The sequence below is a fragment of the Chinchilla lanigera genome, unplaced genomic scaffold (assembly GCF_000276665.1).
Source record: "Chinchilla lanigera isolate Chin_1 unplaced genomic scaffold, ChiLan1.0 scaffold00110, whole genome shotgun sequence".
In the NCBI taxonomy this organism is placed as follows: domain Eukaryota; kingdom Metazoa; phylum Chordata; class Mammalia; order Rodentia; family Chinchillidae; genus Chinchilla; species Chinchilla lanigera.
The window spans coordinates 3,923,405-3,934,926 of record NW_004955511.1 but is presented as its reverse complement, the minus strand read 5'-3'; positions in this window follow the sequence as shown (position 1 = coordinate 3,934,926).

Below are 11,522 nucleotides of genomic sequence, written 5' to 3'. Positions count from 1 at the left end.
GGGGAAAAAGGAACCCTTCTCCACTGTTGGTGGGAGTGTAGACTGGGGCAACCACTGTGGAAATGAATGTGGAGATTCCTCAAAAAACTAGGACTAGAGGTCTCATTCAACCCAGCTAGTCCCCTTTTGGGTATTTTTTGAGAAGAACTGAAAACATCATACCACAGTGATATATGTGCACCTATGTTTATAGCAGCATAATTTGTCATAGCTAAATCGTGGAAACAACCCAAATGCCCATCAGCTGAAGAATAGGTAAAAAAGATGTGGTATTTTTATACAATGGAGTATTATTCAGCTATAACAAAAGATAACTTTGAGGCTTTTATAGGTAAATGGATGCAACTAGAGACCATACTCATAAATGAAATAAATCAGACATCAAAAGAAATCAACAACAGAGTGAAAAGAAAACCCACAGTGTGGGAAAAAAATGTTAGTCAACTGTCCCTCAGACAAAGGACTTCTGTGTAGAATACATAAAGAATTGAAAAGAAATCAGGACCCCCCCATGTGTAAATATCGTATTATCTGCCTAGTGTAAGAAACTGAGAGAGTATATAAGATCTAAAATATATAATTGATATTGTGAAAGGAAAGAAACTGATAAAAAAGAAAAAACAACTGGGATAAGGGAAAGGAGAAAAGAAGGAAGGAAAAAGAAAAAATATATATACTTACAAAAGATAAGTAGTTACACTACTGATTTCTTTTAGTACATTAAAAAATGGTTTGTGTTATGTTGTTTGATCAGTTATGCATGCCTATATTGTGTAATCTGAGCAACTACTTTGAAGAGAACAGTATATTAACCATTGTTAATCTATTATCTTGTTTTGACATTCTGTATTATTGTTTTTTTCTCTTTTAAAAAAAGTCCTAAATGATATAAACAGTGTGTTAAGCGTCATTCTGGTGAGGATTCAGGAGACAAGAAGGTTAGGGGATCCCTGAAACCTCTTCAAAATTGCATAAAGGGTCATGAGAAGAAAACTGACAAAAATACAGACAGCAAAAGTCTTTTTGATGAGGTCTCAGGTGCAAATGTAAGGATATTCTTATTTTACCATTGAATCTATGACCTAGTATTTTACTGAAGGTGGAACTCGAGTGATGAACTAGTACATCTGATGGAAAATAATTTCTCAGCAAAATACAGAAAGGCCTGCCTGGTTACTTTTAAATGACCATGCTGAGATTCTGGAACAAAGGCATGCCTTAATGACACAATTTGTAATTAAAATGGAAGAGCATAATTATTTGAAAAATTAGCAGCCTGACCGTGTAAGGAATGAAGTATACAAGGGTGTGGCCGAAGGCTTTTCAGGAATTACTGTGAATACAAGGGAGACCGTCATGAATTGCAAAGACAGTTGTGGATAGTGGACAGAGAAGTTCCAGCGACATTACAGAGATCGTGGGGGTTGCCCCTCCTATCACAGGCCCAGAGCTCCAGAAGAGCAGAGGGGTTTCAGATGATTGGCCTGGGGGCCCCCTCCTGGGGGTGGCTGCCCCGGGTTACCAGGGGACTCAACTCCATGCACGCAGGTGCGGTCCTGCTTGGTCGCTCCAGCCGCGGCTCAGATAGCCCTGGGTGACACTTGGAGCACAGCTCTGCGGCCGCAGTCAGTAAGCTGTGGGCAAGCCCGTGAGCACGAACTCTGTTCCAGCTGGGCAGGAACAACTTTCCCAGACTGAATGGAGTGGGCAGAAATGTGCTGTTGGAGTTGATTTGCCGTTGAGAATCCCCACCAGGGTAGTGCTCAGGGGAGCCACGGGAATGTGACTGGTGGCCTCAGGAGCCCTGCACTGTAGAGTCCATGGCAACACCTGCCTGGGAAAGCTGAAGGCGCCTAACTCCACCTGAGAGAGCAGCTGTGTGACCCTGCACCTGACTCCGCCTGAGAGCGCCCCTGAGAGAGCAGCTGGGTGACCCTGCACCTGACTCCACCTGAGAGCGCCCCTGAGAGAGCAGCTGGGTGACCCTGCACCTGACTCCGCCTGAGAGCGCACCTGAGAGAGCAGCTGGGTGAGCCTCCATATGTCTGGGAGCTGGCACATGGAGCAAAAGACTGTTCTGTACTTTGGTGATTTAATTTTGACTCTGCTGGATTTGCGACTTGTTCTGGGCCAGTTACTTCTTTCCTTTGGAATAGGAATGCTTATTCTATGCCTGTTTCACCATTGTGTACTGGAAGCAGATAACTAGATTTTATAGATTCCCCGCTGGGCATCTGCCTAGAGCCTCAGGCAAGACTTTGGATTTTGGACACATGAGTTGGTGCTGCAGTGATTTAAGACTTTGGGACTTGGGTCAGGAAGCAGAAAGGAATGTACTTTGCATCTGAGAAGCTCATGGATTTGGGCAGGGGTAGAATGCTAGTTTGGCTGTGGTTTGTCCTCTCTGAAATCTTGCTAAACTTTGGTTGACAAGATAACGATGTTGGAAGGTAAAGCTTTTACCAGAGAATAATGTCTTGTAAAATGGAATTAGTTTGCACAGGAATGGGTCAGCTTTGGCAAACGTGGTTATTATAAAGAATGTCAGCTCCTTTGTCGCCTGTCTCATTCACACATTCTGGCTTGGGCTTCCCTTTTTTCTATCATGTTATGAGGTCCTTGCTGGTGTGGCTGCCCAAGCTTTGAGTTCTAGCTCCTAGAACTGTAAGCTAAATTACCTTCTTTTTGTTATAAATTACTCAGTCCCAGGTGTATGGTTATAGCGACAAAAATGGACTACGACAAACCGAGTGGCAGGGGTAAAATCAACACCAGACCCATGTTACAAAGCTGAAGAGGAGAATCTGAGGAGCCTGGCGACCTCTCTGAACTGAATCTGTGTGACTCACACTAGGCTTGAAGGCTGTGCGAAGATTTAAGAACTCAGTAAAGCCCCAGCACAGCACCTTGCATATAGCAGGTGTGCAGTAGTGGTGTGACTGAGGAGAGTTATTACTCAGCATCATCAAGTATCTGTAGGAAAGTGTGAAGCTTTGTAACCACATTTGGCCAATTTGAATCTAACAGATACAGCTGTTGATGGAGGAAAACACAGGATAAAGAGGAGGTGAACCTTAGCCAAATCTGCAGTGTGTAATACCCTGCGATTTGCCTGGCAGCCTGCTCTGGATTCCTCACCTCATCATAGAACTCCCCACACCACGGCAGGTGCCCAACGACGGGTGCCCTCAGAGTCCTGCTCTCACAGGTCTTTCTTTCCTCTCAGTGTACGGCAGTGGATGAGATGCAGAGCCTCTATCAGTATCAGGAGACAGTGCAGAGGGACCGAGACTTCAATCTCAGAGTTACGAATCAGGTGGTAAAATTCAAAGCAACAGTCAAAAGAGAGAAGAGAGCTTGGGGAGTGGGATAGCAGCTCTGTCGTGTTTGCAAAATCTGCTATAGGAAATCTGCGTGGATCACAGCCCTCCCGCACTCCTTTTTTGATTGCTTGCTAACCATGGAGGCTGTGTTCAAGGGTGCAGAAATTCCTTCAGAAGTTTCGTTCCATCTTAATTCTCTTCTAATTATAGGGGCTCAAATCTATTTCCGAAGCCCATGAAAGGATCCGTAAAGCAGAGCTGAAGTTGGGGCTGTGTTCTAGAACCAGGCTGTTAAATCTTTTGCTCTCCCATTTCTCAGATTAACATGATGAAAAAAATCTCTCTCTTTAGAGGAAATTTGGTTTTCTGAAAGACTGTTTTCATATGTGTTTCCTCTCAGCATTCAATAGCATACTTGTGTGCTTTTCACAGAACTTTGAATGAACAACACATTTATAAAACTAATAATTTAATTCATGATCTTCTGAAGGCTTTTCAAGAATATTTAATAATCAGTTAGTCACAAGTTGAGAAAAATGTGTTTCTTTTACATCCATGGCTCATTTAAGGCATGCTATAGAATGGTTTCGGCTGATGTTGAATTGTATCTTTGTATCAATTTTTAAAACGTATATTTTATTAATATGTCAATTAATAAAACACTTATATCAATTGTGTATCAATTAATAAAACACAGCATTGGGGAAATTATTCAAATACTGAACTGACTGAGAGAATAGAATTACCTGAGATAGATAACAGGATTTAATGTAAACTGTATGTTAAATTTCCCTATGTTACCTTGAATTTCAAATTTGAATTGGATTAAAGAAAGCTCAAATGTTAAAAAATTAATGTAAGTTTTTAAAGATTTTGCAAAGTATTCAATCTGTAAGTTCAGTTTTGCCAAATTGTACTTAAGAACACAGATGCTGATCAGGAACCCTTGAAAACAAAAAAGTACATCATTTTGAAAAGTATAGTGCTTAAATAGAAATGCATTATCAGGGCACGGAAAGAGGTGAGTGAACCTTATATGTATATTGCCAAGTGAAATAAACCTATCTGAAAAGAATACATACTATGTAATCGAAAATATATGAATTTTGAAAACAGCAAAACTATGGAAAGAGTGAAGTCATTGGTGATTGTTAGGGCTTGCAGGGAGAGTTGAACAGGCGGAACACACAGGACCTGCCGGGCAGTGGAAGTGTGAACACTTGCTGTGAACCTAAAACTGCTCTCAAAACCAAGCCTACTTCCTAAGAAAGTAGTACAACACCCCCGAAACGGACGGGCAGAATTTGAGAAATACAAGGAGAAAAATGATGAGGCAGCTCACCGAGCAGCTCTGTGGGCTTGTAGCGGGAGGGCGCTCTGTAAACTGCGGCGAGTCCGGGCACGAAGAGAAACAGCCGGCGATGAAAGACTGCACTTACCCGCTCCCTCCTGTTTCGGCGGCCTTTGGCTGAGAGCGGGCTTGAGCAGTCCTTCTTTGTGGCGAATTTCATCAGACTTCAGGGGCTGCTAAGATGCTGGTGACTTTGGAGAGTGAATTGGAGGCTGGTTGGATAAGGGTCAAGATATCTGCTTGGTGCCTAAAAGGGTGTTTGTGGACAGAGTAGTGGAGGGAAAAATATAAAATAAAGGTGATATGGTACTTTAAGAAGCTCTTGTATCTACTAGCGTCTACACTGAGCTCAGTCTGGGAAGAGTGTTTCAGAATGGCTTGGGGGTGAATGTGGGAGAAGTTTTTTCCTCTGTCCCCTTGGAGATGTTTTATTACATTGCCCATGAGGGCCTTTATGAAAGAAAAGGAATGCATTTCTCAGCCTTCACAGCTCTGTGGCTAATTGCTCTCTGGGGTTATCTAGATCTCAAACGCCTATAAACTATAAATGCTCCAAAGACAATGCTTCTTAAATTCCTTCTTAAGGGTCCTCCAGTTCCTTAAGGTTAATCAAAATATCTTCTGGTTGTACCTGATGCAGAAAGTCAACATAGCAGTGGAGCATGGGAACAGGACACCCTGCTAACCCTCGTCCATACCCCAAAGAACCTATTTAGCCTGAAGTACTTTGAACTGATAGGAGCTTATTGAGCCTCTATTATGTGCTAAGCACCGCACTTCAGTGTGTGTGTGTGTGTGTGTGTGTGTGTGTGTATACTTACCAAATCCTCCAAAATTCCCCTTGCAGAGGAGCAAACAAATTCAGGGACTAGATAAGTTTTTCAAAAATTTAGAGGTAATATTAGGGATTGATCCAATTCTCTCTGTAGGTGATTCCTTCGTACCGAAATCTCTACCTATTCAATTAAAATGACCATGCAACCACATCTATGGTTACCATCTATGGTTAAAAAGGCATTTGACAGAGTTTAACACCCTTTCATGATAATAAACAGTAAGTATAGAAAGAATGTACCTCAACACAATGAAATCCACATTGCACAAGCCCACAGCTAATAGTAACTCAATGATGAATTGTTAAAAGCCATCCCACTGGGGCCAGGGATATAGCTCAGCGGTGCAGTGCCTGTCTGGGGCAAGCATGAGGTCCTGGGTTTGATTCCCAGTACTCCCTCACCAAAGCCATCCCACTATTAACAGAAATGAGACAAGGACGCTCATGCACACTACTTATATCCAACTGAGCAGTTGATATCCCCGCCAGAGCACTTAGACAAGAACAAGACATCTGAAACAGAAAATAAGTTGTCTTTATTTAGAAAACTTTAAATATTCCACCAAAATACTGTTAGAACTAATGCATAAATTCAGGATCTTCTGGAACACAAAGTCAACACAAAAATAAGTACTGTTTCTATACATTAAAATGAATTATTCAGAAAACAACCAAGAAAACAATCTCATTACAATTGAGTCCAAAAAAATAAATTTAAAAAAGAAAGTGAAAATAATCTATACACTGAAAACTATAAAACTTCGATGAAAAATACTGAAGAAGATACAGATGAGTGAAATATATCCATGTGTGTGGAATGGAAGAATTGATGTTGTAAAATTGTCCATACTTCCCCTAAAGAAATACAAAGATTTAATGTAACTCTTATATAAAAATTTCAAAAGTATTTTTTCACAGAAATAGAAAAAATAATCCTAAAATTCTTCTGGAGCCAAAAATATCCAAAGATAACTTAAGGTGAACAAGGAGGGAGGTTTGTTGAATGTTCCCTAAATGTCTACATGGTAAAGCCTTGTCCCTGGGCAGCACTACCATAGGTGTGTGTAGGAGAACCGTTAGAAGTTAGGGTCTACTGGCCCATTCTTAGTCATTAGGGAGGAAAAGTGGTGGTTATGTTAATTTAATCATTCTGCTTTATCTAATCATTCTTCTAAGTATGCTTGTTTCAAAATATCATATTGTATTCCATTACTATGTATAGTTTGTTATTAGTCAGTGAAAATAAATGAATAAATGAATGAAGAGAACTACTTTCCAATAAATAAATCCTTATACAGTGGATGAATCAGTGATTTCTCCCTTTCCTGTAAAAAAACAAGTGAATCAGACCCTGTTTTGCCCCCTCCATCCACAACTTGCTTTCTGTTGAGTGTGTGACCCAACGTTACTGTTTATTTCTGTGAGGTCCCCGCTAGAATAACAGTCCTACATGTTTATATTTATTTCACCAAGCCATATTGGAATGTTATTTTAACCTTATAAGGGGAAAAGGCCTATAGCTAATGTCTTTCTCCTGGAGGAAGAGAGTAGGTTCCTACAGAGAAAAGTTGGGTGAATAAATTGACTTTCCACTGACCACGTCAACTCACGTATGTGCAACTGAGTTCCAAGATACATGCATGTGCTATACATTCATGTTCAGGGTATGGCATCAAACAGTACTAAAGTAGTGCATCTGACAGAAGAAATTTCTATGCAAAGTATAGAATATATAAAATATATTTTAACCATCTTCTGTGAAGATGACTGTGTAGCTTTTGTCTTTATTCCGTTATATGTGTTAATTTGCATTGTTGAATCATCTTTTATATCATATTAAAAATATATACACACGAGGAAAAGAAAAATTTGTAGAATATTTTAATACTAAATTTACTGAGACATCATGAGATTAATACAAGTTACCTTTGGCCTTTACAGCTTCAACAGGTGCTCAAAGCTTCCAGGCGTTTATTAGGATGGGGAATTTCTTCATTGGGCAGCCTGGGTCCAGTGAGGTTGCTGCATGTGCATTTTCAATGTCTTCTCTAAGGGCCTGCAGTGTGGTGGGTTTTCTGTGATATACAACATCCTTCAGGATCCCCGTACTAGGGTAACACCATCTGCTGGGAAAAAAATCATACATTTCTCTTTTCTTGAAGGTGCATATACATTTTTTTTTATTTTAAAGATAAAAGAACAAAAACACATTAATCAATAAACAGACACAAACAAAACAACACCAAAACAATAGAAGCAATACAGAATTTCAGACAAGAGGATAGGAAATTAACAATGACTGTTGCATTACATATTGTTATCTTTAAATTGGTTACTCAGTTAAACAAATATAGGCATGCAAGATTGATTTTGACTCTCTCTGTCTCTCTCTGTCTTTCATCTATCTATCTATTTATCTATTTATCTATCATCTCTCTATCTATCATCTGTCTGTCATCTACCTATATTCATTCCCAGGATATTCCTAAAATAATTCTGCAATGTCTTTCCAACTTGGGAAAAATAATTGCTTTTCTTAAACGTCACATTGTGCTCAGGTCCTTTTGCAGCATGCTGACCCTTGGCTCTAATCATGGTCTGTCAGCAGTCAGGGCTGGTACCACGGCCCTTGAGGTAAGACACAGTCTATAAGGCCATTGCTTCTCACGGGGCTAGTAAGTATTTATCAAGCAAGGAAAAAAAATAACTAGCAAGAAGAAACTTCTATAACATTACATTTGGTGAAATTTATTCATATATTCTGAAGTGTGGGCATACTTTCTTAAATTGATCATTTGGGAGTCTCTATAACACGTTTCCTGGGTTAAACAGTAACCTGTATTTGTATGATCCAGATGGTCTGTCTTTTCTGCCATAATTTAGAGGAACAAATCAAAAGTTTTAGGGAAATAAGAATATTGGCTTTATTAGGCTTGGTCTGCATACAAAGGTAGCAGGAAAGACAGTATGTGTGAGTCTGGCTTTTTTCACTTTAACATTGCACATCTGAGATTCACACACATCTCTCTTGAGTCTGGCTGGCCCACTCCACTTCATTATTCTGTAGAATTCTACTGTGTGGAGATAGCACTGTATTCTACAGTTGGAGAATGCTTGCATCGTTTCCAGTTTGGGGTCATTGTGAATACAGGTACTGTAAATGTTTTCATACAAGTTTATTTCAGAGGACAGATATTTATTGCACTGTAGAAGTGAGATCTTTGCCCACACTTCAGAAGTGAGATCTTTGAGTGGTAAGTTTATGCCCAGTTTTGAAAGACAATGGCAATATTTTCCAAAGTGGTCCTGTTGTTTTCTGTTTCATTCCTACGTGTGTAGAAAAGGGTGTCTCATTCACTTCCCACCACTGGGACAAAATGCCCGACGCTCACAAGTTAAAGAGGAAAGGTTTATTTTGGCTCACAGTTTTGGCCTGTGGCCATCTGGCTGCCAGGCAGAAATGAGACGGAAGAGGGGTGCAGCTGAGGAAAGAGCGCTCAGCCCAGAGCTGCCAAGAAGCAGAGAGAAAAGGAAAGAGCCAGGGAGAGACAGATCCTTCCAGCTCACCTCTCTAGTGACCAGACGCCCCCAACTGTGGATAAATCCATTGATGAATATGCACCCCAGGAGACGATCACCTTCCAAAAGCCCCATCCCTGGATGCAGGAGACTTCGGAGGACATTTTAGATACGAACTGTAATAAAGAGGAACAGACCGGACAGAGTCATGGTATGTTAATTGTAACCTTCAGATTTTCTGCCTCCTTCTAGTCCTGTAAATGTCGGGGATTTCCCTCAAAATCTTGTCTTTGGTGCTCTATTTTTCTCCTTCCTCACGTTTGACCCAGGCTCTTTCTTCTGCTCTCACGACTTCAGTTAACAAAGCCGTGCGTAGTCATGGCTCCTGACCACAAGAGCTGGAAGATTGAACATGACCATTTCCCCAGGTTCCCACACTACCCCGGATTCCTTTGATTTCCTTCTCCCGCCCCAGTATCCCTCCAAAATTCTTTTAGTTCTCGGAGCCATGGGGATACCTTATGTGCCTTTGCATACTAGCCTCCCAGTGTGCTATTGATCACTTCCCTTCCTTCCTGCCAGGGAGCAGATGGTGTTTCCTGCAGATGACTGCCGCGTCCCTAACTCCTAAGCACATTAACGTCGTTCTCAGGACAGAGGTGTTGGCACCGGAGGACAGATGTCTGCCCTGGGAGTGTCATTCTTGGGGTCTGCGTGAGCCACCCACAACAGTACTCCTTGTGTGTTTAGTACACCGGAAGGGTCATGAACATTTTTTGTTTTCCTCTTTCTACTCTTCTTCCAGTCCCTTTGGGTCAGGACTGAGGGATGCATCTGTGGGTTGGGTTGAAGGAGGATTTAAAACTGCTTATTCTTTGAATTCTTCTTTTTCTTTGAGGCCAGAACGTTGTCCTGAAACTGGATGAGTGCATCTTGCTTCTCTTCTTTGGGGGACACTTCCTTTGAGAGTCCCCAGGGGAAATTCCGATAGACAGACACTTGGACGTGTCCAATGCTTCTCAGAAACTTCATACTGCAGTTGGTGTTGATTCATATGTGTCTTCAACTGGCTTGACGTGTAGGAAAAATTTTGCTTTATTTTTTGCATTAAGATTACCTTATGTCTTCCTTGGGACTTTTACTGTATGAATAGTTAATGGTATTTTCATTTGATTAGGAGTCAATGCTTAACATTTCCTAATAGTTCTTTTTTAGCACAAGTCCTATCTGAAAATTCCAAGAGAAACTAACATCTTCAAGTGCGTTTTAGAAGCATAAAATTTATAATGTTCACAAATAGCCAGTGCTCATTATCATGCTAAGAATGGAATAAAAACTACAAAGAGAGCAAAGGTAATTATTTATAAAATATTGTGCAGTGACTCGATAGGAGGGAAATCCTTTAACAAACCACATTCAAACTGAATGGCATTTTAATGGAAATGGATAGTTAGCTGGTATTTATTAAAAACATAAGGTTATCTGTGGGGACAATGATGTATGTTACCATGCCATTTACAATAAACTAATACCAGAATACTACAGCTGGGGTGTTTATTCTGAGACCAATGTGAAATGTAAAAATCAAATGCCGACCTGTCCCGTGTCGCGTTCCTTCTGGTTGCCTATTGTGTGACTTCCACCCAACTGCGCGGAGTGGGTGCATTTGGTGTAGGTTCAGAGATGGAGCGAGCATTCATGGGAACCCCACTGAGGTGCCGAGATCACGCAGTGGGAGCAGTCGGGATTCCCGCGCATGCCGCCTGGCTCCGCGGTCGGTTACTATATTTGCTATGTCCATTCTTCCTGACCGCTCTTCCATATGTCGTCATGACTCTTATTAAAGAGTTAAAATCTGATTTTCTCACAATGATGCACTGAATGTGAACTTGCGACCCTCCTGTTGTCGATTACGTAACTTTTATTTAAATCTATTTTCCTGCTCTTGCCGTTCTCTATTTACATTGTGCTCAGTAAGTTGCCCATCTTCTTGGTGTGGGGTCTTTTCCAGAAAACAGCTTCACAACAGCATTTAGTTCAGGTGCTCGGGGAGCGCCCGGTAAGCGCTCGGAGCACGTGGTGTGTGCGAGGTTGGTCAGTCGCTAGTACGCAGCTGGGGTCTCTTGGGCGTCTTCGCGCTGGGAGGTCGGGTCTTACCCGGCTGTGCAATGCAGGCTCGCTTCCGATAGGTGGCAGCAACATTCCACGAGGGTCTAAACTAGTCAGCTCTTGTGGCGATGAGGTTTGTTAACAGAATTATTTTAGATATAATCAAGCTGTTTGGGTTTTCAGAGGGTTCTTTTTTTACCTTAGCTCTTCAATGTCATAGTAAATGAATCGACACCTTTAGGGATCAATAGCCCGATTTCCCAAAGTGGGAATAGAAATTCAGCTCCTATTTCCATGTACTTTTCCTCTGCATATATTTTAAAAGATCCCTAAAACTTTTAAATGCAGCTTTATCTTGGATTTGTTAGGGCCATCTGGTAAAAGG